Consider the following 25,952-nt stretch of genomic DNA (forward strand, 5'->3'; position numbering starts at 1 on the left):
ACTTCTTGCAATCTCTCCTCTTTGTAGATGACAGAAGACTTTAGTGACTTGGCCCCAACCCCAAAGCTCAATGGATGTAGAGGTGAAACAGGAATTCAGAAAATTTGACACAACCCCATAGCTCACCCTAATGTATCAGTATCACCTCCTCAACTGAAATTCAGAGAAACTCTCCTCCTTCTACACGCCCACAGTCACTGTATGAACAGCTTGGAAAAAAATTAACACTTAGTTCTTTTATGTGTTTACTTATTATTATTATTATTATTATTATTATTATTATTATTTGTGGTGCTAGGGATGAAGCCCACAACTCTGACATACTACCAAACGCTCTACCACTGAGTGATACCCAATACCCCCATTTAGTTTTATTTTATTTAAGGTCTCTGTTTAGTAACTTGTGAGCATTATTATAAATGCTTCATCTTTATCTCAGTCCAATCAGATGACTGGATTTCTTCTACATGTGACAATAACATTGAGCACACCTCAAAATTGGTCTGGCTGGCTATAGTTTCAAAAATAGTTCTTCCAGATTCCTTTTTTTCATAATTTTCTCATCATCCGTTGCATTTTCTCAAAAAGCTATGTTTAGCCCCTTTTTCAATTCTGCAAACAGGTTTTCTACATAGCCTTATTGTCCCATCTTAGTCACTTAATCAAATGTTAGTTATGTTTCCATTCTGAATCTAGCCAGCCATTGCCAGTGGATCACCATTTATCCAACCTTGGACTGCCAGTAAGTTTTTTTTCTGCTCAAATGAATAGACAGAGCTACTGGCTACATGTCATCTGGCATGAACACCGAGTAAGTATAGTTGACCTAAATCTTGAAATCATTTGGTCTTTTCCCTTTACTTTCCCTAGATCTTTTGTAAATGAAATATGAATGCACACATGAATGCTCGGCAACTTGAGAAGAAAAACATTTTAAAATTGTTCCTTTATATATATTTTCCTTTTCTATTTTATCAGTTTTAGGTCTGGATTTTTACTTCTTTTAAAAAGGTGAAATCTCATTATTCATAGAAGTTCATGAATGTCACTAAAATTGGCAGTTGCTCATGAAGTCAGTAATGCTTGTATAATTCCTTGTCATCCACTGTGAAAGAATCTAAATGAAAATCCACACATGCTTCCTGTAGTTCATTGCTTCCTCACAGGGTTCTGCATCATTGGGAATCCAACAAATGCAACTAAGGCCAATAAAATATGTCAATATTAGACTATTAACCATAAACAATATATGGGGTGAAGTGCAGGCAAAGCAAAACTGTGACATATGAATAAAATGAAGCTGGATTAAAGCCTATATTGTATTTTATTTCTTGGAAGCACGTTTTAAAGTTGGCTGTTAATAAATTCATTTATATTTCACTCAAAATTTGTTGAGCTTTTTAAAATAAAACCATCCCTTTCTGTAATTTTCTTCTAGGTGAAATACTGGATAAACACATACACACACACACACACACACACACACACACACAAACTCTGAATTTTTTTAAGTGGCTATAATAAAAAGTAAAAAATAGGCAAAGAGAGAGTTAACAATGTTAATAAGAAATATTAATTTTCAGTGGTGGCAGCAGAAGGACAAAGGCTTTTTGGAAAGTACAGAATTCAAGCTTGTTTTTGAAAATGACTGGGGTTTAGACATTAAGACTGCAAAAAGAGCATGCCAAAGATGGGGAAGAGCCCAAGAGAATACAAGTAATGAAGGAAACTGTGGGAAAGAGGCAGGAAAGGATGGGAGCTTGAGATATCATGAAACTAAAGCTGATATGAGGTGGCCACTCACAGATGTGAGGCACACCACGATTCTGAGGTTTGGTCTATAACGATAACAGTGACATTATTAGAAAGAGGTAGCAGAAGTCAAGCAGCAGGTCTAAAAGGACATTGAATTTTGTGTTTAGCTGTTAGTGGGACATCTACGTAGAGAAGATGCATTTGAATATTGGAATCTTCAATTCTGATGCATTCGACAGACTACAGATATGAATTCATGATCATCTAAATAGAAAAAGTAAAAACGGGCTTCATTTAGACTCAAGGTCAAAGTGTTACATGCATACAAAGAAGAGGGCCAAATTTGGTACTGTGAGGAACAGTCATGTTCAAGGGTTGAAGAAGGATGTTATGATTAACACAGAGAAGAAGCAATTTAAAAAGCATGACAGGAATGAACACAGAAGAGGACAAGTTTAAGAAGTGGTGTATGTTGCAGCAGGGTAGTGGAGACTGAGAGAATACCATTTGATTTTTGGAGTAAAGGGAATTGATGACCTGTAATACAGAAAATTCTCTACCAATAATGGAGTGAAAGGAAAAAAATAAGTGAAAAGGAATAGAAATAAGGAGTTATGATAAATGCAATAATTGAGCTCAGATTATGTTAAGACCAATGGATTAAGGAATAAAAAAATTTGAAAGAAAGGATTTTCTGGGTAGGGAATCTCTTTTGCTTTGTTTATCTATACTGGTAGTTCTCTAGCAATAGAAATAATCACTACACAATGGACAAAATTGGTTCCATTAATGTTATAGTACAGGGTCTTTCATTCATGGTTTAGTTGCAGAAAATCATCAATCATAATTTTTTTTAATCCATCAGAAATTTCTATGAAAAACTACAAAGTCATACTTAACAATGAAACACTTTTCAGGCTCTCTTCAGAAATAAAGCTCTTCCCAGTCTAATGAAGTTAGGCCCTAGCCATTTTGCAAAAACTTAAGAGAACAAAACACATGGGGAAAAGATTGGCTGCTTGTTGTATATGTATATAATTTCTCATGTAGGAATTCCCTAGGGATTCACAAAAGCTACCAGAGCAACAAAATTAATTTAGCAAGAATTCAAAATACAAGGTTACATACAAAAGTCCACTAATATTTCTATACTAACAGCAAATACTGGGAAATGACTATTTTAAAAACTCACTAGTGATCATATCGATAAATATAAAATACATAAGAATAAGTCTGACCAAAGGATTGCTTGATTGCTACACTGAAAATTACAAACATTGATGAGATAATTTAAGGAAAGCCTCAGATAAGGGGAGAGAAATTGTTGTTAAGGTCAGTTTGGATCAGCTAAGGTCAATGTTCTTAAGTCTGTTTTCCCTAAATTGGTCTATAGATTCAGTACAATCCCAATCTAAATCTGACTCAAATCTTTAGTAGAAATTGATAAAATAATGGTAAGATGAAAAAGAAGATACAGAATAGACAAATTAACATCAAAGAAGAAAAGCAACATGAAAGGAAGCACACATATCTGATTTAAAAGTTATCTTAAAGTTACAGTTATCAAAAGTTTGCAGTTGGGTATAGTGGCACACACTTATAATCCCTACTACTTAGAGGAATGAGGTACAAGGATGGCTTAAATACAGGAGTTGAAATCAAGCCTGGGCAACACAGAGAAATACTATTTGAAGTTTGGGGTGGGAAGGAAGACTGTGGTATTGGTTTAAAATGAGTGACATAGAGATTGATGGAATTGAATCCAAAAACAAATCCAAATTGCATTGTCGTTGATCTCCAATGAAAGTTTCAAGATAATATGATACATAAAGAAAAAATGTTTTTAAATAAATCATGTTATAACAACTGGATAATCATAAGGATTAAAGTCAACTTTTACCAATACTTCATACCATAGACAAAAGTTAATTTTAAATAAATCACAAATTTAAACGTAAAAGTTACAACTATAAAACTTTTAGAAGAAAGCACAATAGAAATATTTTGTGACTATGTATGACGTGAAGATGCTTCAATAGGGGAGAAAGGCATGAAACTTAAAAGAACATGATAAACTGGACTTCGTCAAAATTTTAAGAAAAATTTTTGTTCTTTGGAAACCACCATCAAATACCAAAATGACAAGTCGAGGCTCCAACGATATCTGCAACACAGGCATTAGTGACAGTTGAATCAACAGCACACAACATTTTACAAGTCAGTAAGAAAACAGAAAATTTGATTTGAAAACGAGTGAGAGATCTGAACAAATAATTTACTAAAGAAGATAAATGACTAGCCATACTAGCTATACATTTACAAAATACAAATTAATGCTAAACATTTATTTGTATAGCATTAATCATTGAAAAAAACTCTATTAGGATGCCTAAAATTAAGAATTTGAGAATGTCGAGTTTTTGTCAATGTTTTATTCCAAAAACTGGAATGCGTACACTGCTCATGGGACAAAGGTGCCACCACTTTGGGAGAACGGTTTCTTAAAATGTTAAACATTCTTTGTCATACCACCCAGCTATGCCATTTTTACATGTTATTTGAGAGAAATGTAAACAAATTCTAATACAGATTTGCATGTGAATGTTCATAGAAATTTTATTTGCCACAGCACAAAACTGAAAACAATTCAAGTGCTTATCATCATATGAATCTATAATCAAAGTCCTATAGAGCCAGGCATGCATAGGAATATAATTCAGGGGATGCATACAACAAGATAGATGAATTTCAAAATCTTCATGTTGGATGATACTCCACACACAAGAGGCATACTATAAACCAGCTTTTATATAAAACCTATAAATCTATTAGAATAGAAAGCAAATCAGCAGCTACCTGGAATCAGAGGAGGAGGGAGGGATGACAAAGAGACACTCTGTGAGGTGACAAAAATGTCTGGTATCTCAATTGTGGTGGTGGTTTCACAGGTTTATACATCTGGCCAAATCTCAATAAACTATATTTAATATATATGTGATTTTTGTATTTTATTTTTACCATGGCCAAGTTATTAAAAATGAAGAACTCAGAGAGTTGAGATTGCAAAGAAATTAAACTGAGCTACATTCCATAAAATAAAAAGCCATCAGGACCATGAGATTCATAGCCATGTTCATCCCTGATGAAGGGTGGAAGGTGACAGAATCTCCCACAGACAAGAGACAAGAGAAGCTAGTTAAATATTGATCAAACTTTGGGCCTCTACAGGATGGGAGCACATATGAGAATCTTGAGGAGTACCATCTGACTGCCAAAGGCTGGGCAGCCCCACCTATCCTGGCCTTCATCCAGGGCAGGAAGCCAAATGTTGGAAGCAAAGGAGGAGAGTTGAGAAATTCTCTGATCTGTGAGACTTTCCTTAAGAGCAAATCAATGGATTGCTCAAGGCTGTGAGGCAGCTAGAGGTATTCAAAGCCTCAACAAGTATAAGGCAATGGCTGCTGATGGATAGCAGGGCAAGGAAAGATATCTCAATAGAAGAATGATAGAGGAGAACTCCCCAGAGACCCAGAGAAAACGGACTGTTGTCCACAGAGCATACAAGGATTTCAGATATGTCAAATCTTAAACCCTGCTTAAGAGAAAGTCTTAATCCTATCCTCAAAACATTTGAAGACATGGATTGAATGTAAGTAAAGCTCCAAGAAAGCTCAGACTCAGATGCACTCAGTACTAAATGTTTGCTGCCTGGTAGGAAAAAACAGAGAAGGAAAAAGAGAGTACTGAAGTCAAGAGAAGAAACTGTTAATAGAAACAGACCAGGAAATTACGTCCTTGGCAGCAGATAGCAACAAGAAAAGAGAAGGATGAACAGAAAAACAAAACAAAACAAAACAAAAAACACTGAAACAGATAGTGGCTAGGAATTTATTGCATGTGTTTGATGGCACCATTATTTCTAAAAAATCCAAGAAGCTAAGCCAACAATAAATACAGGGAAAACCAAACCCAGAAAAATCATAGTGAAACTTTGAAACTCCAAGATTGAAACAACAATAACAGAAACAAACTTTAAAACTAGCCAGAGAAGAAAAAAAATGAAAAGAAAGAAAATGATAAAAATATTACTGAATTCTTATCAAAATAATTTAGTCTAAAACAGAAACAAAATAAAAATTTCTACCTTAACTTTCACACCCAATAAAATATTCTTCAAGGAGTAAATGAAAAGACAAAAAAAAAGTTTCCCAAATATTTCAATTTTAAAGAGCATTAGACAAGGAGGAAATCTGAAGATCATTTATTTATTTTAACTTGAATGAATTTTTATCAAATTTCTTTCAGATGTATTAATTTTGTTCTTCTTTTATGTATTTTATTTAGAACATTACAAATCATTGAAACCTAACTATAAGTCATATACTAGAAATGGTAGTTAGACTTTGAATGGTATTCTTCATATGTAAAACTTGACTAATTTTGAATCATCAGGAAAACTTGAAAGTGGACAGAAAAGTTGTCTAGCACAGTAATCAAAAGGATGGACCTTGCCTCAGGAGGGACACTGGTACCTCGACTAATGCAATGTGTGACATTTAGGCAAGTGACTTTTTCACTTGGTCCTCCATAAAACAGTGATGAGAACAGAATTTCTCTAGGGGTTTGATTAAAGTAATGAAATTTAGTCAATGCTTGAACATATTATGAGCTTCATAAATGTTAATTATTACCCAGATTTTATATAAAATGATTGCAGCACCTTTATGATTACCATGTTCAGGACACAGCAGACCTATAGTCATATTTCTGAACTGTAGTCTGAAAATTCTAGGAGATACCCCGAGACCTTTTCAGAGGATCTGCAGGGTCAAACTATTTTCATAATAAAACTCTGATAATGTGTGCTTTCTCACCCTCATTCTCTCATTTAGTAGAGTGAGTTTTTCAAAAGGCTATATGACATGTGATGACTTAATCATCCTAGTGGAATATTTTTATGTTTTTACAGAATTTTCTAAATTAGTACTTTTAGAGTGTAAATGCAGATTTTTGGAGATTAATGAAGTTTGTTCTCAGAACTTCTGTATTGCTCTTCCTTGCTATCACCATACTTGCTATAGCATTTATAATCTCATTATTGTCCAACAAATCAATATTTTGAAATCCTGAGTTTTCTTGCACTCACATATAAAAATAAGTTAACTGTAGTTTCATGTTTTTTCCTGCAATAACATTAAGTTGTTATAATTCTTCTAAATTTTTGATTTTTCATTTGAACTGCTATTAATTTGGAACTTAATTATTACTTTAAAGGAAATGTATTTCTATTTTTCTTATATTTAAAGAGAGCTTTTTGCTGCAAAAGAGGAAACTGGAAAACATTCTCAAACCACAAGGAGCCTGATGGCTTTGTTATACTTAAAATTTCCAAAGTCAGTGGTGAAATTAATTAATGTGACTTTTTGATACTATATAATGAAGTGTGCCACCATTTGGAAAATCTGTAAATTTCAATGGACAGATATTTGCCAAATGACCATCATGTTATATGATCATGATGTAAAAAAATCATGCATACATAAAGGATCTACTCAAAGAACTTGAAAGAACAATGGATAGAAATAGTTTTGTACTGCACATTATAAGTTAATCTTCAAAAAATTATCACTTTGCAATTTTGGTGATATACCAAAGATTAGGTAATTTTTTAAAATAATATACTCTATAATACCATTCTTCTTTTTAAATATGTATTAGTGTAGGACTAAATTTTCTCATGTACTTCCAAACAAAACAACATGGATTTATTCAGCATCATAAACATTATTTTATATTTCAAAGAATCATATGATGATTGGATTCTTTTACCAAATGCCTAGTTACTGCTCAAGAATTTTGTGCTCTAAGTTTATATCTCACTAGTCATTTATGTAACTGCTTTTTTTTTATCCACCAATGCAGCCTCCTCATCGATATTATACAGGACTCTATCCACTTTTTTTTTCTTTTTAAGTGCCTTTATTTTATTTATTTTTATGTAGAACTGAGGATCAAACCAAGTGCCCCACACATGCTAGGCAAATGCTCTACTGCTGAGTTACAACCTCAGCCCTAGAATACTCTTTTGTAGTAAACTGTCTTCCTCCATTTATCAATCTCAGAAATTCAGCTACCAGAACTACTGATTTCAGGCAATTGACAGTTGAATTTATCTACTGTGCCTTGAATATCAATTAATATCAAATAATAGCAATTATTTGAAAAATCCATGGTATTTTCTCCTACGTCTCCAATTGCTATCCTTAAAAAATCATCATCTTAGCATGTTAGCACAATGCTTAAATGTACTAGGCCCTTAATATGAAAAATTTTTGGAGGGGGTACCAGGACTTAAAACCAAGTTGCTTAACCACTGAGTCACACCCCTAGCCATATTTATTTACTTATTTATTTTACTTTTGAAAGAGGGTCTCATTAATTTGCTTAGGGCCTCACTAAGTTGCTTAGGCCGACTTTGAACTTGCAATCTTCCTGCATCAGCTTCTGGAGGCACTGGGATTACAGGTGAAGACCTCCACAACTGGCTGGAACTTTTAAACTTTCTAAGAACTTTCCATAAATCTCTTACTCTCATGCCAATCGTAGATTTCTTCCTGTGATAACACAACTGTCTCTCTGTCAAAGTAAGCCATGAGTTTCAAGTAAGTCATATTTTAAGGTGCCTCCTAATATACATCTTTCAATAATTCCAAATGTTAACATTTTTACTGCTTTGATACATTAGTATTTTTCAAAAAAAATATACTTCTATACATTCACAGTCAACTTAATAACTTTTTTTTCCAAACTGGTTTTGTGATTTTATTTATTTATTTTTTGTGAGCAGAGATTTTTTAAAATTTATATATGACAGTGGAATGCATTACAATTCTTATTACACATATAGAGCACAATCTGTCATATCTCTGATTATACACAAAGTATATTCACACCAATTCATGTCTTCACACATGTACTTTGGATAATAATTATCATCACATTCCACTATCATTTCTAAACTCATGCCCCCTCCCTTCACCTCCAACCTCTCTGCCCTATCTAGAGTTCGCCTATTTTTCCCATGCTCCCTATCCCTATCCCACTATGAATCAGCCACCTTATATCAAAGAAAACATTTGGCATTTGGCAGTTGGGATTGGCTAACTTCACTTAGCATTATCTTCTCTAACTCCATCCATTTACCTGCAAATGCCATGATTTTATTCTCTTTTATTGCTGACTAATATTCCATTGTGTACATATGCCACATCCTTTTTTATCCTTTCATCTATTGAAGGACATCTAGGTTGGTTCCACAGTTTAGCTATTGTAAATTGTGCTGCTATAAACATAGATGTGGCTGTGTCCCTGTAGTATGCTGTTTTTAAGTTCTTTGGGAATAGACCAAGGAGAGGGACAGCTGGGTAAAATGGTGGTTCCATTCCCAATTTTCCAAGAAATCTCCATACTGCTTTCCATATTGGCTGCACAAATTTGCAGTCCCACCAGTAGTGTATATAAGTGTACCTTTTCCCCCACATCCTCGCCAACACTTACTGTTGTTTGTCTTCATAGTAACTGCCATTCTGACTAACTTGAGATGAAATTTTAGAGTGGTTTTGATTTACATTTCTTTAATTACTAGTGATGACGAAAATTTTTTCATATATTTGTTGATTGATTGCATATCCTCTTCTGTAAAGTATCTGTTCAGGTCCTTGGCCCATTTATTGATTGGGTTATTTGGGGGTTTTTTTTGGTGTTTAACTATTTGAGTTATTTATATACCCTAGAGATTAGTGTTCTGTCTGATGTGTGAAGGGTAAAAATTTGCTCCCAAGATGTAGGCTCTCTATTCACCTCACAGATTGTTTCTGATCTGGACTTTATCACATCATATTTTCTTTAGAATCTTCTTTTGAAATGACTCTACCTGCTTTTATCTTAGAATCTGTTATCAATCCATTCAAACATTCATTCATTCATATACTTCAAATGTACTTATTAAGCTCCTATTGTTACATTTTAAGGTATGGTTTTCAAGAACAAGCCAATCCTAGATTCTTACAGAATATTTCAAGCAAGTCTTGAGTAGAGAAATAAATTCAGTTCATTGTGATATCATGACAGGTCCTGATGGAGACACCAAAAATCCGCATCTAAATTCTCCTGGTACATTGTCAATCAATTTCCCAAAAGAGTCATAATTAAGGTGAATTAAGTAGAAAACAGTGAAAACAAGTAAATGTATTCCAGAAGTAGAAAAATATGTACAAAAGATGAAGGCATGAAAACTAAAAAGAATTTGACTACCCATTGTAACTAAAACAACTGGCTGAATGAAGTATTTGAGAAAGAGATCTGAGGCTGCAGTGTGGCTGTCAGATTAACAGCCTGAGTTATGAACACAGCAGGACTGGTGTGACTCATAAGCCACTTAAAATGATCCTAATATATAGCATGCAGCAAAAATTATTGAGATCTGTATTTCCTGACCAATTATCATTTATCAAAGACAGTTAAAAAATCATAGCCAAACACAGCTACTAATTTTCACTATGCACTGAAACAGATCCAATATCACAATAAAAAGAACTAAACTCATTTTACTCTGATTTGATTTAGATACATAATTAAGGCCATGACATGTTGATATGGAAAAATTGTCCTAATCATCCACAGTTATGAAGAAAACTAACAGGCAGCAAATCTATGATGAAACACCTCTTTTCACTATCCTCTCTGGTTTCTTTGTCTCTCCTTTTCCTGTTTGGGCACCGTAGTGTTATATACGTATAGATCCTATTGTTCTACTTTCTTACCTGTGTCCCACATTCTGAGACTTCCTTTCTTAACTTAAAAAGTCTACAAGGCAGGAGAACTTCAAGATAGAGATCAGCTTTATCAACTTAGCAAGGCCCTAAGCAATTTGGTGAAACTCTGTCTCAAAATAATAAATAAATAAGCAGAGCTGGGAATATGACTCAGTGGTAAATTGTCCCTGGATTCAATTTCTAGTACCAAAATTTTTTTTAAATTAATAAATAAATTTTTAAAAGTCTATATTCAAGTACAATGCTCTTGATTGGGAGGTGGAAGGCAATACAGTGAAAGTAACTTTTGTTATTGGGAAAACAATGTTGTACTACTCTTATGAAAAAGCTATCCTATGGAATCCTAGAGATACAACCCAGAATATTAAATCAACCCAAAGAAATTCAGGCACAGGTCAATACTAGTGGGAAAACTTTTGTGGAGGGTGACTTGGTGGTACCCCTCAAATGAGACCTTCTTTATCTTGAACAAGCCAGACCTTGAGCTGTAGGTGGTGACCAGTTTAAGTCAAAATGAACTCTTACCTTCAAAGGGAGAGTTCTTAAAGGGAAGAGGAAAAAGGGGGGGGGAGTAAGGCAGCTCTCCAAACAAAATATAAACTCTTACTGAGGAAAATTGCAGCTCTCCTACAAACTCCTGCTGAATATTTTAGCATGGGACTACATAGCAAGAGCTTCAGAACCACTCTGAGCCAGCCACCGCAGAAAAGAACCAGAAATAGAAGCTTTGGCATCTTAAATTATTATTTGGAATAGAGGTGGACAAGGGGGGAATACTAACTATAGTTAGTGTCTGTAAATATTTTAAAACAGCAAAAAAAAAAAATGGAATTTTACCCTAAGAGTTTCCACTGGAAAGACAATCTTTTGGTAACCACTATATAGTTCCAACCCAGTGTGAGAAGATTTTTCTCTTAAACCTTGATGTCTCAATTATTGACAGTTTTATTGTCCTTATCCAATTCTTCTTCCTTACTACATTTGTAACCTTCTAAATACTTTGCACAGGGTTATATTGAGTAAGCTTTATGCTCACAAATATGCAACTTAAAAGTTCTTATTATACTGATGGAATATTGATATTACTTGTCCTTTATTTTGTTAATTGAGCAGAATAGCAATCCCCCTTTATCTGTGGGGATAAATTCCAAGATATTTCGTGGATGTCTGAAACTGTGATAGTATCAAACACAATATGTACTTTTTTTTTTCCTATACATACATACCTATGATAAAGTTGAATTTATAAATTAGAGATTAAGAGGTTAACAGCATATTGATTTACAGCAATAACTAATAATGAACTCAAACAATTATAATGATACATTTAAAAGTTAGAGTTGTTAATCTGGAATTTTCAATTTAATATTCTCAGACTGCAATTGACTGCTGGGAACTGAAACCACAGAAAACAAACCATGAATAAGGGGGGTTATTGTAATAAAAAGCACATATAATTTAACTACTTAATGCACATATGAAGCTGTAAAATGACTGACAATTGAGATAAATAGATAATTCCACTCAATATGAATATATATATATATATATATACATACACACACACACACATATAAAATATAAACAAACTAATTAAATACTAGTTCCTAGTAAAAACATAAAATCAAAGTCATAGGGTTTCACAACTTGAAGGATGAACAATCTGTTCCATAATATAGATTGAATGTTTGCGTTTTCTGGAAAGTTTATATTTTGTAACCTAATCCTCAGTGTGACAGTATCTGGAGGTGGCACCTCTGGAACATGACCAGGGCATGAGGATAGAGCCTTCATGAATGGATATTTGGCCCTTATGAAAAGAACACTGGAGAAATCCCTTGTCCTCTCTACCTTATGAAGATGGTGGACATCTGTCCATCTATGCATTAGTAGGCCCTCACCCACAAATGATCTGACAGGATCTTGATCCTGGACTTCCCAGAAACCAGAATTTTGAGAAAGAAATCTCTTTTGTTTATGGGTCACACAGTATACTGTAATTTGTTATGGCATTCTGAATGGACTAAGATACAGGATAAAAATGCTAAATGATTTTCTAGTTAAATATACAAATGCATTTCAAACTCCAAACAGTCTGAACTTATCTACTTAAAAGTAATGCATCTGTCATATATTAGTTCTCCCAAATTCAAAATAGCATAATATAGGTTCCACATTACCTAATAAAGCAAAAGACTAACCTGACATCTTTGTCCTCTTGTAATCTAACTCCTTTTTATCTTAAATACTTTGTGCAAATAAACATTCCCCAACATAATCTCATTGCTCCAAGAAGGTCCATATCAGAGCACACATTTTTATTGGGTGCTTACTGAGAGACATCAAATAATTCTATTAGGTGTCTGTGCATAGAATAGGGAACTAAACCAAAATAATTCCTCTTCCCACATACCATCAGTCTAATGGTGAAAACAGATGATTCAGCATACAATCATCATAAAGTTCAATAATAAAGGGTATTCAAAGAGCTGGATTACAAAAGTTTGGTGTTACTCTTTCTGCCTCCATACCTTGATCTCCCCCCCCACACACACACATACACACACACACTCCACACACACACACACAACTCCCTTGCTCCCTTCACAGCCTCTTATCTTTTTTTCTTTTTTCTTTTTTTTATGCCTGAAATACTCTACCTTCTATTTTCTATAATTTAAATCATAAGGGTCCTATTCTGGGCTTGTTGTAAAATCTCAACTATGCCCTAGATCTCTCTGGAAAGTTTCAGTGTTCCTATCCTGAAGGACCACCTTCCTTCTGAATTCCTTAGAACCTATTAAAACTGTCCGACACATGTCAAGCTCATTGTTAAGTGCTGACACATATAATCCTGAGCCCAGGTCTTGCTTTTGTTTTCTGTCACGTGCAGACTTAAAATTTTTTAAGTCAGGAACCCTGTTATAAATGTAGTCTGTATCTCCCCCCAGTGAAAATCATAATCTGTAATAAACATTATCTGTAATATTTATTGAGAGAAGTACTGAAGGGTGGCACATTGTCAGAAGAGAATCATCAACTGATAAACATGAAACAAGCTAGAGTTTTTAAAAATTACAAAAACAAAAAAGTCCTTTAAATTTCTGTTCTGATGGCCAGATAAAGTAATGGTAGCATTTTTATTAGATATAGTAAAGGCATACTGGATTCGGGGAATGAAGAAATCCACTTCTTAGAAGATGATCAGACAAGCTGTCCTTGTTTTGTTTCCTCTCTATTCCTCAGTAAGAAAGTAATATTTATGTAGATTTTTCAAAAAAGAAAAAAATTAAAATGGCAAATTCATATATCAAGCTATAATATGATGTTAAATGATTTAAATTGATTTTCTACCAACTAATATGGAGAAATTATACTATGGATCACTGAAAGTATTTGTCAATAAAATAAGGGAATTATTAAAATCATCTTTAAAAATATTATAAAGAGAAGCATTGACAGAAGATGAGGAATCTAGCCAGAACTTTAATTTTCAAAATATAGAAGGTGGATTCTACCAAATTCAGCCCAGTGAAGTTAATATTAATTTCAGGCAGTATGTAAATGAGTTCTTAAAATATAGTATGTGAGCATTCAAAATGTGAAGGGCTGCCAAGCACAGTGGTGCACACCTGTAATGTGTGCAACTCAGGAGGCTGAAATAGGAGGATCATAAGTTCAAGACCAGCCTCAATAAGTACCAAGGCCCTAAGCAACTTAGAAAGACCCTGTCTCGAGATAAGAAAATAAAAAGGGCTGGAGATGTTGCTTGGTAGTAAAGGACCCTTGGGTTTCATCACTGGTACCATAAAACAACAACATCAAAAGGTGAAGGTGAAGTACTGTTACCAATGGAGAGCAAGCACAGGGGCATAGCATTATAACTTAGTGTTAGCTCCTTTTGTCTTCAGTAAGGTTACTTAATATCTATTGTGCAGAAAGTGGAAACATTGCAGCAAGGAATTTGACCAGGTCCATCACAGTATACTCTTGGGCCACACAAAGGAATGTAAACTTTAAGAAGAGTTATTTAACTATGCAACTGGTTGAGCAGCCTTATAAAGTGGACTAATTCATGGGCTAACTGAAGCAGGAAGAAGGTGTCTAAGATCATACCAAATGTCTTTCCAGTTCAGCATTTTACAGTTATTTGGATGAATATACTAATTATGTACTGATGTGTAAATGCCTCTAAATTGGGGAAATGGGTCATCTGCTTTATGGAATCCAAATTCAAAAAGATCTTGACCTTCCAGAACAATAAGCTATCTAAAGGTAAAGGTTGCATTTAATTACAGGAAGTATTTTTTAAAGTCCCAAATGAAGTAGTCAAATGTAAAATCAGGAAGAAATGTAATTTTAGAAGAATGCAAGCAAAGATGCATAATTAAACACTGCAGTATGAATACAGAGAGAGATGGGATGGGGAAGAGATATAAAAAAAATGGGGAAAAAGTTAGATTAGAATTTAGGATGATCTACTATGCACTATGGAAAGGAGGTAATCTAGTATATTCAATGATATTAGGACAGTTCTCCATTCAACACCAGGGATCACATTTTAAGAAAAATAGGAGTGTATTCAAAGGAGAAAATCTCTGATGGTAATGAGATTCTTAACTCATACTAAGTAAGAATAGTTTCAAAGAATTAAATATTGTCTGTGTATTGCTATATGTAAAATACTTCTGAATGAGTACTAAAAGTGGTAAAAGTAGGAAATGAATATTATGGAGACAAATATTATAACTCAATTTAGGAAAATAGTTCTTATACTCAGAACTGGCCAAAAACATTCTCAAATTTGTCCAAATTGACCTTAACAGTCTCTGTGAATTAGGGAATATAGTTTTCTACTCTAACGAAGACTGAGAATAACTGGAGTAAACTAAAAAAAAACCTCTAAAATTCCAGAATACTCACCATGGACATTTGATGAACAATTAACCAGGAAAGAATAAAATAATTTCATAGCACTGTTAATCTTCCCTTAAACTGAAATTGGAGTGAATTAGTTTGTAGTTGAACAAAAGATACAGTCACATACTTTGTTCAGCTAAATCCACAGCAAGGAAGGTAAAGCAGACATTAAATTGAAGCTGAGATTTAGAAGGCAGGTTCTGATAAGTTTACTAGGAAGAGATTTGAGGATTAGAGCAGAGTTAAAATTGCTATTCCAAGATGCATGTGATCATGAGAGGAAAACATTAGAACAATAAAAGGTTTCCAGGAAGCAAAAATGAGAGGAAGGTGGTAGGTGGTGACAAGTGAGAAAAATTTTTGGAAGGATAAGTGGTTGTGATCAGAACGCTCAGATTTTTCAATTGGGGAAATATTAAATGATAAGAAGACCCAGGGACTGGGGTGTGTTAGAGGGTCCCCAGAGGGAAGCAGAACAAGTCAAGGTCAAAGTCAAAGGAGTCAAAAGCAAACACCTAGTTGCTGCATGGAGTCCTGAAAATGCTAGCAGATCAGTGTAGGTAGAAAAACCTTGGTTATTTTAGATCTCTAGGAAGGTGGAAAGTTTCAGAGGCCAATACACACTGGCAAAGAGGAGAAGGTAAAATAGTGAAAGATCTAAACTCAGAAAGGAAAAGAGTAATCAAGGGATGGTGACAAAATGTCCATGGGTTTATAAGCAGTTAACAGACTGCAAAGCATGTAGAAGGGTCTCTGCATGACCAAGGCCATAATATTCTATGTGAGGTCCTCACAAAACAAATGCTGTGCTTTACATTGTATTCCTGAACAAAATTACTTGTAGCATTAAGACACAAAAATTCTTAATTAAATAATGATGGGGACTGCATTCAGCTCATGAGATACTTAGTATGGAACTCTTCGAGCACTGTGAATCCAAGGATGGTCATCCTGAGGGAAATTTGAGTTTGGTAGGAAATTAAGACATTTTTAAAAAGTATTTTCAATATACTGTGGTATAACAAGAGAGAATATAAAGAGAGGTTGGATCTAGAAAAAAAAAATCAGGATTAAGTAGTGAGTTGGCCTGACTTCCCCTCCCCAGGGTGTTCACTGCTAGCACCATTGTCTTGTGCTGACTTCCTGCTAATTCTTACCAAGTGAGACAGAGGAGTTGGTATGTGAATTAATTAATTTGAGTTGGCTTCAGTTTCATAAAAGGGAGGGTTTCTGTTCATAAAAGATTATTAATGGCCAGAGAGCAGGCCAGGTAAAAGAAGTTACAACTACAAGCAGTGAGAGTCACATTGTTTGAGGCAAAGGAAATCATGCCCCAAGAGCCACTCAAGTTTAAAAAGTAGTATTCTTCCTCAGGTGGGCTGAGGGAGGACCAAATAATTCTTCACTTCTATAAGCTCCTACCCCCAGGTATTGTAGAACGAAGCCTGCTAACCTGGACTCAGGCAAGAGGGGAACAATATGAAATAGGTGCATTAGTTCAAAACTGTTTTGAAAGAAAATAGAAGAATCATATGTGACTCAGGATGGCCAAAAGATTACACCAGCAATGAGTTTTGTTTTGTTTTTTTTTTTTAAATGGTTTATAGACAGATAAATTGATTCAACAAAAGAACTAAAGATTGCCAAATTTCTTCTTGTATCAAGTCAATATGGAGACACTCAAAGAAACTATTACAGGGCACTTGACACAGAAGAAATCCAGAGGCCTAGAAACAAAAACTTTTGCAATTACTGATGCTTTAGAAGGGAAAGTATTTGTTTCTACAAAGGCACAGGAAAGTAATAAATAGGAATGTTTAAGGAAAGTTGCTTGGATAAATATTTCTAATTGAGTGGGATAAAAACAGTGCCATAAAATTAAATATCTTAGCAAATAAAAGCCAAGCCACTTCCTAGTGAAACTGACACGTTGAAAGTTGTTCTGAATCACATTTTTTCCCCATCAATAAAATACTTGTCAGTGTGTTTTGTCTAAATACTGCTTTACCTTTCCATTTCCTCTTAACTTACGAAATTAATTCTTAACCTAATTTGATATCTACTTCTGAAGAAATATTAATCAGGGATTTTTGGGTAACATACCATATTACCATATTATCTTAAACCAACTTGTAAAAAGGAAAGAATATTGTACTCTCACACACAGTCATTAAATTGTTAAAAATGTAAATACAAAAATATTTTTAATATTAATATTTTTTTTTAAATTTCATTAGTTGTAGATGGACACAATATTTTGTTTATTTATTTTTATGTGCTGCTGGGGATCGAACCCAGTGCCTCCCATGTGCAAGGCAAGCGCTCTATCACTGAGCCACCACCCTAGCTCCTTGTTGCTTTGTATTATTTTGAATTTGAATAATTTCGAATTTTATTTCTGACAAAATTCAAGATTTTATAATATCTTAATGAATGTGTCAATAAGTGATGTTAGCTGAACATTTAAATGTTTTGATGTTTTTTGAAAAAAATCTGACAAAATCCTTGAAAGTTAATACAGAAAATATTATTGATGTATTATTCTTAAAATTTCATTGTAATGTTATCACTTAAGTTTATGCTGAAGCATATTAATTATAACAACTTTTCAAAATGTTTTAAAACAAAATCATCTAATAGGAATATTTATGAGATAAAAATACAGAGCATTGAGAAGTTTCCACACTTATTTGTGTGTGTGTTGCCAGAGAAAAAGAAAGTAGTTTGTTTCCTGCCTTTTCCTCAAATGACAGAAAACTCTCTCATATATGTTATTTTATACCTGAACATCTAGAAAGAAGATCTTTAAGGGCTCATTCAGTTTTCTTGCAGTATGAAGCACCATATCAAACCAAGGACTTTAGAATTCAGGTATATTTTGAGAGAAAAACATTTTTGTTTTCCACATACTAGGAAGATCCTACAGTACAAGAAGGAACAGAAAATGCCCATTTCCTCAGTACAAATTCCTACTTAATAAAGTTAACAGAAATAAGTTTGCTGATGTATTTTAAAACTTACAAATGAGTCTATCTTATGTGAGACATTTACTCTTTCCTACTAGTCTACCACCACAATCTTTATGTAAAGTCTGTTGTTTTGACAAGAAACAGCATGGCCTTCCTGGTTGAACTTCAGGCTTCTTATTTTTCTAATGGTCACAATTCCCTTTGGGAATTAGTGCTATCTCTCTAAAAATACAGCAACTCAAATGTTTGAGAACAATTTCCAATACTCCATGACTGCTTGAAATAGATCCATAGACCCAGATGTTTAATAACTGAACAAAGCCCAAGAAACTCAACCTGCACTGGGAAAGTAATATACTTGAGATGGCTTTTGGACAAATTTAAATTTTGCTTTGGAATTGTAGACACTGCTATAGTTACATTGTTCCTAACATGATTTCTACCACTGTTAAGTAAAGTGATGACTCCTGAAAAAAATGTATATATATAGCCATTTTAGAAAAAGCAACAGATTATTTTTCCATTATGAACCAAGATATAAAAATCACCATCATCACATGCTTCAACACTTACCCGTGTGTAAAGAAAATGCTAACAATATTTATACCAGGTCCAGTTCTAATAAAGTAGATAGACATTTAATGAAATCACCATTGGAAGATTGATCCTTAAGAAAAAGTCACTAAGGATGCACTGTAAATGAAGTTCAAGAGAAAAACAAAATCTTTCCTCTTTAAAATTCAGTGGGTTTTAATACCTTAAGAACCAAGATACCTCCAACTAGTCATCTCATCATAGAATAAGTTGTACAATATTCTGGTTTCAGAAGATGTAAAATGTTTATCAAAGGTAAAATAAAGGAACAGCCATGTAAAAACCAGTGAGCACAGGAAAAGATGCATGAAATCCATACTCTGAAATCACATGACCACATTAGAAGCCAGACCCTTCACACAAATGTCACAGCGGATCCTGTACGGGCTGCCCACACAGACAGAGGCAGTGTCGATGGTGACCCCCTGCCCACCGTTTTCCAAAGTGTCACCTTCGTAATAAAACAGAAATGAGACAGTAAAACACACACACACACACACACACACACACACACACACACACACTTTGGTGGAGCCCTTGAGCAACCCTCTGGAAGTTTGCTGGCTGCTTTCTGGAGGCAATGCAATGACCACAGAATGTAGCCCAGGAGCAAGGCGAATCGCTTACCCACCCTGCAGCCTGCAGGCTCCAGGGAAGCCCAAGCGCGGTCCCCAGCCCCGGCGGGCTCTAAGGTCCACTAGAAGCCCCTCTGCTGCTAGGGGTCGCCTGCTGAGCAGGAGGCCAGGGAGTTCCGCGGCTAGGGAGGGCTCAGCCGCCCGGCGCCCTGGCTGTGGGAGAGCAGCTGCCTGGCGCGCTCTGCACGTTCTCACGGCCCGGCCCCGCCAGCGCAGCCGCCGACGCGGCCACGCGCCCACCCGGTCACTGCTCCTCCCTCGGGCGCCGCGGGTCCCCGGGGCCCTGAGCCGGACACCCGGGCGTCGTCTCCTTTGCGTCCTTGCTCCTCCCCAGCGTGGGAACGGGGCCCGGGCTCCCTGGGGCTGGGCAGCTGGGAGCGCAAGGAAATCTTCCCAGGAAGAGCCCAGGCCAGGGGCCCTGGAGACCCGCAGCCTCCCCGCGAAGCCTCGACCCCCAGGGTTACGCCGCGACCACTTACTTAGCGGTTTCCCAGACCTGGGGACCGTGTTTCCAGATCTGCTGGAGCTCCGGGGCGCGCCTTGCAAATCCGCACTGTGAACGGAGAAAAAGAGCATCAGAGGCGAGAGGCAGTGGGTGCCAGAGGGGTCCCTGCCATGGCACCTGTCAGTCCCCGCGCGAGGGCACGCACCGCACAAGCAGCCGCGGCGCTCAGGCTCTGACTCACTTCTTCAACCTGCTCAACAGGCTAGGCGGGACGCGACGTGTCCCGCAGACACGATGGTTCACGTTGCTCTAAAACAGTCCGCTCTCGCCTTTGCTTTCCCCCGATGTCGCTCTGTAGCTCTCTTTGTTGACCCCAAAGGATCCCTAGCGGTTCTTTTCCCTACAGCATTCTATTTCTTTTGAGACCTTGCCCCGCCTCCTCTCTTTCTCTGCACAACAGGACCTCAAAAGAAAAAGAGGGGGCCAAAACCCACCATGGTGAAGTCACGCAAACCCTGGGTCACTCAGTCAGCACACACTCCCTCGCAGGTGTCCTTTGCCAGGAGTTCCTTCCCAGGCTGCTCGCTGGTTTTTGCCTCAGGATCTAGTGCAGGAAAAGTGGAGAAAAACTCTGCCTAGGAACCCGGTGGTGGTTTGACTCTGCGCTGAGTCCCACCCACTATTCTCAGACTGGGGCAGGGGAACTGAGTCCTGGTCTCTGCAGCCGCCCAATCGCCATCCTAGAAATTACCCTGGGGAGACTGACTCCAAAGACAGGAGAAAAGAAGGGGAAAAGGGGGGGGGGAGCTCGAGGAACATTTGGCACGCTTAAAAAACAAAAACAAAAACATTTCCTCCACTATGCACTGGTCCGGAAATATTGTACTTTTCCATAATTAAAAATTCCACCATTTCTGCTGAGAAGTTGATATATAGTTGGATGGTTTTCTTGTCCTGGTTTTCAAGTTTGAAGCCAACACACTTCTTTGTGAATGTGATTCTATGGTGCAAAACTTTTGTATCTTTGGAGAAATTTTTTCTTCCTTTGAGAAGGTCCTGCTTCTGCTGGGTTCAATACATTTAATTCATATATATATATACACACATACATACACACATATATTTGTTTTATTATGGATGTTTTTATTAGTTGCCTTTCTGACAAAAAAAAAAAATGGTGCTATTCATTGTAAAGTCACAGTTGATCCTGATCTCTTTGGGATCTGTTTTCAAACCTAGGAACCATGAGACAGATTGTTCATGTTTACCTTCTCCTCTGTGAGCTTCCCAAGTCTGTCATTTAGTTTGGTCCTGGTTTAGGCTCTTGGCATTTATACAGTTTTCTCCTAGTCTTGCTTACTATGCTCACCCCATAGCAAACATCAGTCAGAATCAAACAATAAAAGGATTTAAGTAAGTTAGGAACAGGCTTTAAAAGCAATGCAAAAGCAGGTAGCTGAAGAAACTTTTGCTTTAGAACCAGGCAAAATTTCAGAGTTGTCAGGCTGCATTTTTGTTTGTTTGTTTTTTATTTGTTTTCTGCCATCTCAGAAACTTCCTTTACCTTTAATCCATGATGCTTTCTCAGATCAGTAGACCATTCATATTTAGAGGAATACAAACTTAAGACCTAAAAGGAAAATTAAAAATAATTACATTCATAAATAAACCGGATCATCATGTTATTAAGTAAGTTAAATTATATTAATGATCAGAGGAAGATGAGCTAACCATCTTCGGAGAGGGGAAATAGTTTCCAAAGGACTAGCATTAACATTAATGCTGAAGATTTGCTCATATTTGGCAAAAGATTAAATAGAAGCTGTTTTTGTGTTTTGTTTTGTTTTCTAGCACAGGGAAACTCCTGAGCAAAGAGTGCAAGATTGGTAGGCTTGGCACTGATCCTCAGCAAATAGAGAGTGATACCATTTGGTAGAAATAAAAAGTACACAAGAACAGGCATGGTGGTTCATTCCTATAAATCTAGCGGCTCAGGAGGCTGAGGTAGGAGGATCATGCATTCAAAGCCAGCCTCCACAGTTTAGTAAGGCCCTAAGTAACTTAGCAAGACCCTGTCTCTAAACAAAAATGTAATAAAGGGCTAAGGATATGGTCCAGTGATTAAGCACCCCTTAGTTCAATCCCTGATATTAAAACAAGAAAAAGGAAAAAACTACATGAAAACAGTTTGTCTTACAATTGTTATGAGTTGTGGGTTTGTATAAAGACTCTTTGGAATTGTTATCTTCCCCTATTGTCACTCACTACTGTGGTCATTATCACTTTCATTCTGGAGTACTATTCGCTTAACCCATTCATTTCTGCCTTTTTAATGCCAAAGTTTATGGGTCATCCAAATTCTGCATTAAAATCTGAGTACTTTAAGAACTAAATTTCCTTGATATTAGGGAAATAATCCTCACAAACTAATTAATGAGCATGATTTGTAATGCCGATTCAATGAAGACTACTGAGGGCATAAATGAATACTTGAACACTTCATCTTCTTCCAGAGCCATTTGTCTGTTATGATTGACATGTAGTTAAAGCCTTCCAGCTTTGCCTTTCTGAAAAGAGAAAAGTTATCATGACTACTTAACACATATGTTAAGAGGGGCAATTAATTATTCAATGTAAAACCCCTGTCCTATGGCTTTGTTGGGTCTGGCTCAAAAGCCCAGTAGGTTTGTGTCTCTTTTCAAGATTCTTTGTTCTTCCTGTACCTACAACTGACTGCACTGCAAAAATATTCAAATGTATAAGAATATTTTCACACTTGCAGATAAAGTGACAATGGCACCAAAGATGTGATTTAAGCCCTCACTACTCCAGGTGTATTTTGTATATTAGCAACATACAAATATGACTTGGCATCTTGTTAGAAATTCAGAACTTGGACACCACTTTAAACCAACTGAATGAGAATATTACTTTAACATAATCCTCAGGGGCTTCTTATTTATCTTATTCATATTAAAGTCTGAGAAGCACTGACCTGAAATCAATTCATTAGGTATGCTCAAGGTCAAAATGCGCTTTTTTCTAAATCTAGGGATTTTAAAGCCACTATCTACATTTTTTTCTAGGTTACTATTGCTGTATCTGTTCAAATAGAGTAATGTGAATAATAGGTAATTTCTACTGATTCCACAGACCACAATAAGTTTATAAACCTAGCAGAGCTGAGAGATCAAGAGAGATCTTTTTATTTTTTAGTAAACAAACCACTAACTATATTATTTACCAATTTGAGATGACATCAAACATGAAATATAAGATAAACTTCTACCTCTTCATTACTGTTTTTCTTTATCCTCTTAGTATTACTATTTTCAGTCTGTTTTTCACACATCTTATTCAATAAATTTTACACTGTAGTTAGCAATAACTAAAACCATGCTAGCACTTGAAAATGTCTCTTTTGGAATATGAAATTTTAGTTAGAAATAGCAGACCATTTTGGTTACAGTCTATAAATTTCAAGTCTTATTACATACATTCCTGAAAAAAAAATCTGAAAGAGATTCTGATGGTGACAGACCTGTTGTCCATTTATTTTGCCAGAAGGGTGGTGTTTGTTAGCAGTAAGTAGAATGATAGGCAGAATAATGACCTTCCAAAGACTCCTATGGCATAATTTTCAGAACTTGCAAATGTGCCATGTACTATGTGCTAAAGGGGGAAAGAAAGGATGCAGAGGAATTAGAATTGATAATCAGTGTATCTTGAAAGAGGGGGAAGTTATCTCAGATTATCTGGATGTGCAGCCAATGTTATCAGAAAGGTCATTAAAAAATAAAGATGGATACAAGAGTAGTTACTAAATAATTTGAAAAGAACATCAAAAAAATAAAGATGGAGGCAAGAAACACAAAGAGTCAGTGGCACAAGTGAGAAAAACTAAACCAGCAATCGCAGACTTAAAGGATAAAAAGGGGCTTTTCCAGGGACACGTGTCACTTCTTGGAGCTGGATAAGGATAGAAAATTATTTCTCCTTTAGTTTCCAGAAAAGAAAGCCATCACTGTAGTTTCAGTCTAGTGAGACTCATTTCAGACTTGTGACTTCCACAATTGTAGGATAATTTGTGCATTTTTAAGTTCTCATTGGAGTAACCCATTAAGGCGGCAATAAGGAAACGAGTAGAGAAAGGACGCTACTGTAACAAGCATCTAAAGGTGTGGAAGTGTCTTTGGAATTGGACATTGGCAGAGGCTAGAACTTTGTAGAACCAGCTTTTTAAAAGACTTGATTTCCTTGAAAGTAATTTTTAGAGAAATATAGTTGTGAATCCTGTTAGTGAGGCCTCAGAAGAATCATAGAAGAGAAACCCTGTATCATTTAGATAAGATATAAATCATCAATAACAGATGGCTAGTAGAAGTATAGATGTTAAAACTACTGGTGGTGAGGACCCAGATGGAAATGAATAAAACATTACTGAAAATTTAAAGGAAAGGATATCCTTGACATACAGTGATAGAAATCACTATATGTTGTATACCAGATGTGTGGAAATAATGATATTTAGTTAAGGAGATTTCTACCTAAATATTAAAGACATGGCCTACTATTTATTGTAAAGTGTAAGAGAAAGAAGTAGATTTAAAAAAAACAGTTTCAGCAAAAATAGAGCCAGAAATTAATTACTAGAGAAATCAGCCTGTCTAAATCTCAAAATATGCTACATTATCCTTTGTTCTGATGAACCTATTATTGGTATAGTTTGATAAGACTGAGATTTGTCAATTCCAAACTCAGAAGTTTTATTTGCAAAGACTTTTAAGAGTATTGGCACAAGAGATAACTATATTTTTATTTATTTTTTAATTAATTAATTTAGTTTTATTCCAATTTGATATATATAACAGTAGAATGCATTACAATTCATATTACACATATAGAGCACAATTTTTCATATCTCTGGTTGTATATAAAGTATATTCACACCATTTGCATCTTCAGACATGTGCTTAGGGTAATGCTGTCCATCTCATTCCACCATCTTTTCTACCCCTATTTCCCTCCTTTCCCCTCCCACCCCTTTGCCCTATCTAGAGTTCATCTAATCCTCCCATGCTCCCCCTCCCAACCCCACTACAAATCAGCCTCCTTACAACAAGGAACATATTCGGCATTTGTTTTTTGGGGATTGGATAACTTCACTTAAAATTATATTCTCCAACTCCATCCATTTACCTGCAAATGCCATGATTTTATTCTCTTTTAATGCTGAGTAATATTCCATTGTGTATATGTACCACAGTTTCTTTATCCATTCATCCACTGAAGGGCATCTAGGTTAGTTCTACCATTTAGCTATTGTGAATTGTGCTGCTATAAACATTGATGTGGTTGTGTCCATGTAGTATGCTGTTTTTAAGTCCTTTGGATATAGACCAAGGAGTGGGATAACTGGGCCAAATGGTGCTTCCATTCCCAATTTTCGAAGGAATCTCCATACTGCTTTCCATATTGGCTACACCAACTTGTAGTCCCACCAGCAGTGTATGAGTGTGCTTTTTTCCCCACACCCTTGCCAAAATTTATTGTTGTTTGTATTATTAATAGCTGCCATCCTGACTGGAGTGAAATGAAATCTTAGAGTGATTTTGATTTGTATTTCTCTAATAGCTGGAGATGTTGAACATTTTTTAAAATATTTGTTGATTGATTGTATATCTTCTTCTGAGAAGTGTCTGTTCAATTCTTTGACCCATTTATTGATTGGGTTATTTTTTGTTTTGTTTTGTTTTGGTGTTAAGGTTTTTGAGTGTTTTATATATCCTAGAGATTAGTG

At 35.7% G+C, this 25,952-nt stretch overlaps 1 protein-coding gene across 3 annotated transcripts in view; it reads right to left on the bottom strand.

Moving 5' to 3' along the window:
- Gucy1a1 (guanylate cyclase 1 soluble subunit alpha 1) overlaps window positions 1-20,816 on the bottom strand; it is a 61,026-nt gene extending 40,210 nt beyond the window's left edge. The window contains exons 1-2 of one of the 3 annotated variants that reach the window (XM_076864654.2): window positions 20,647-20,816; window positions 20,187-20,260 (exon numbers count right to left, since the gene is read on the bottom strand). The gene's annotated coding sequence lies outside the window, so the exon portion shown is untranslated. Of the gene's footprint in view, window positions 1-19,703; window positions 19,927-20,186; window positions 20,261-20,357; window positions 20,544-20,646 lie in introns of those variants that run through there. The other 2 variants (XM_076864655.2, XM_076864656.2) reach the window with 2 other exon arrangements.
- Window positions 20,817-25,952: the final 5,136 nt, after the last annotated feature.

The sequence above is a fragment of the Callospermophilus lateralis genome, chromosome 8, assembly GCF_048772815.1.
Source record: "Callospermophilus lateralis isolate mCalLat2 chromosome 8, mCalLat2.hap1, whole genome shotgun sequence".
NCBI lineage: Eukaryota > Metazoa > Chordata > Mammalia > Rodentia > Sciuridae > Callospermophilus > Callospermophilus lateralis.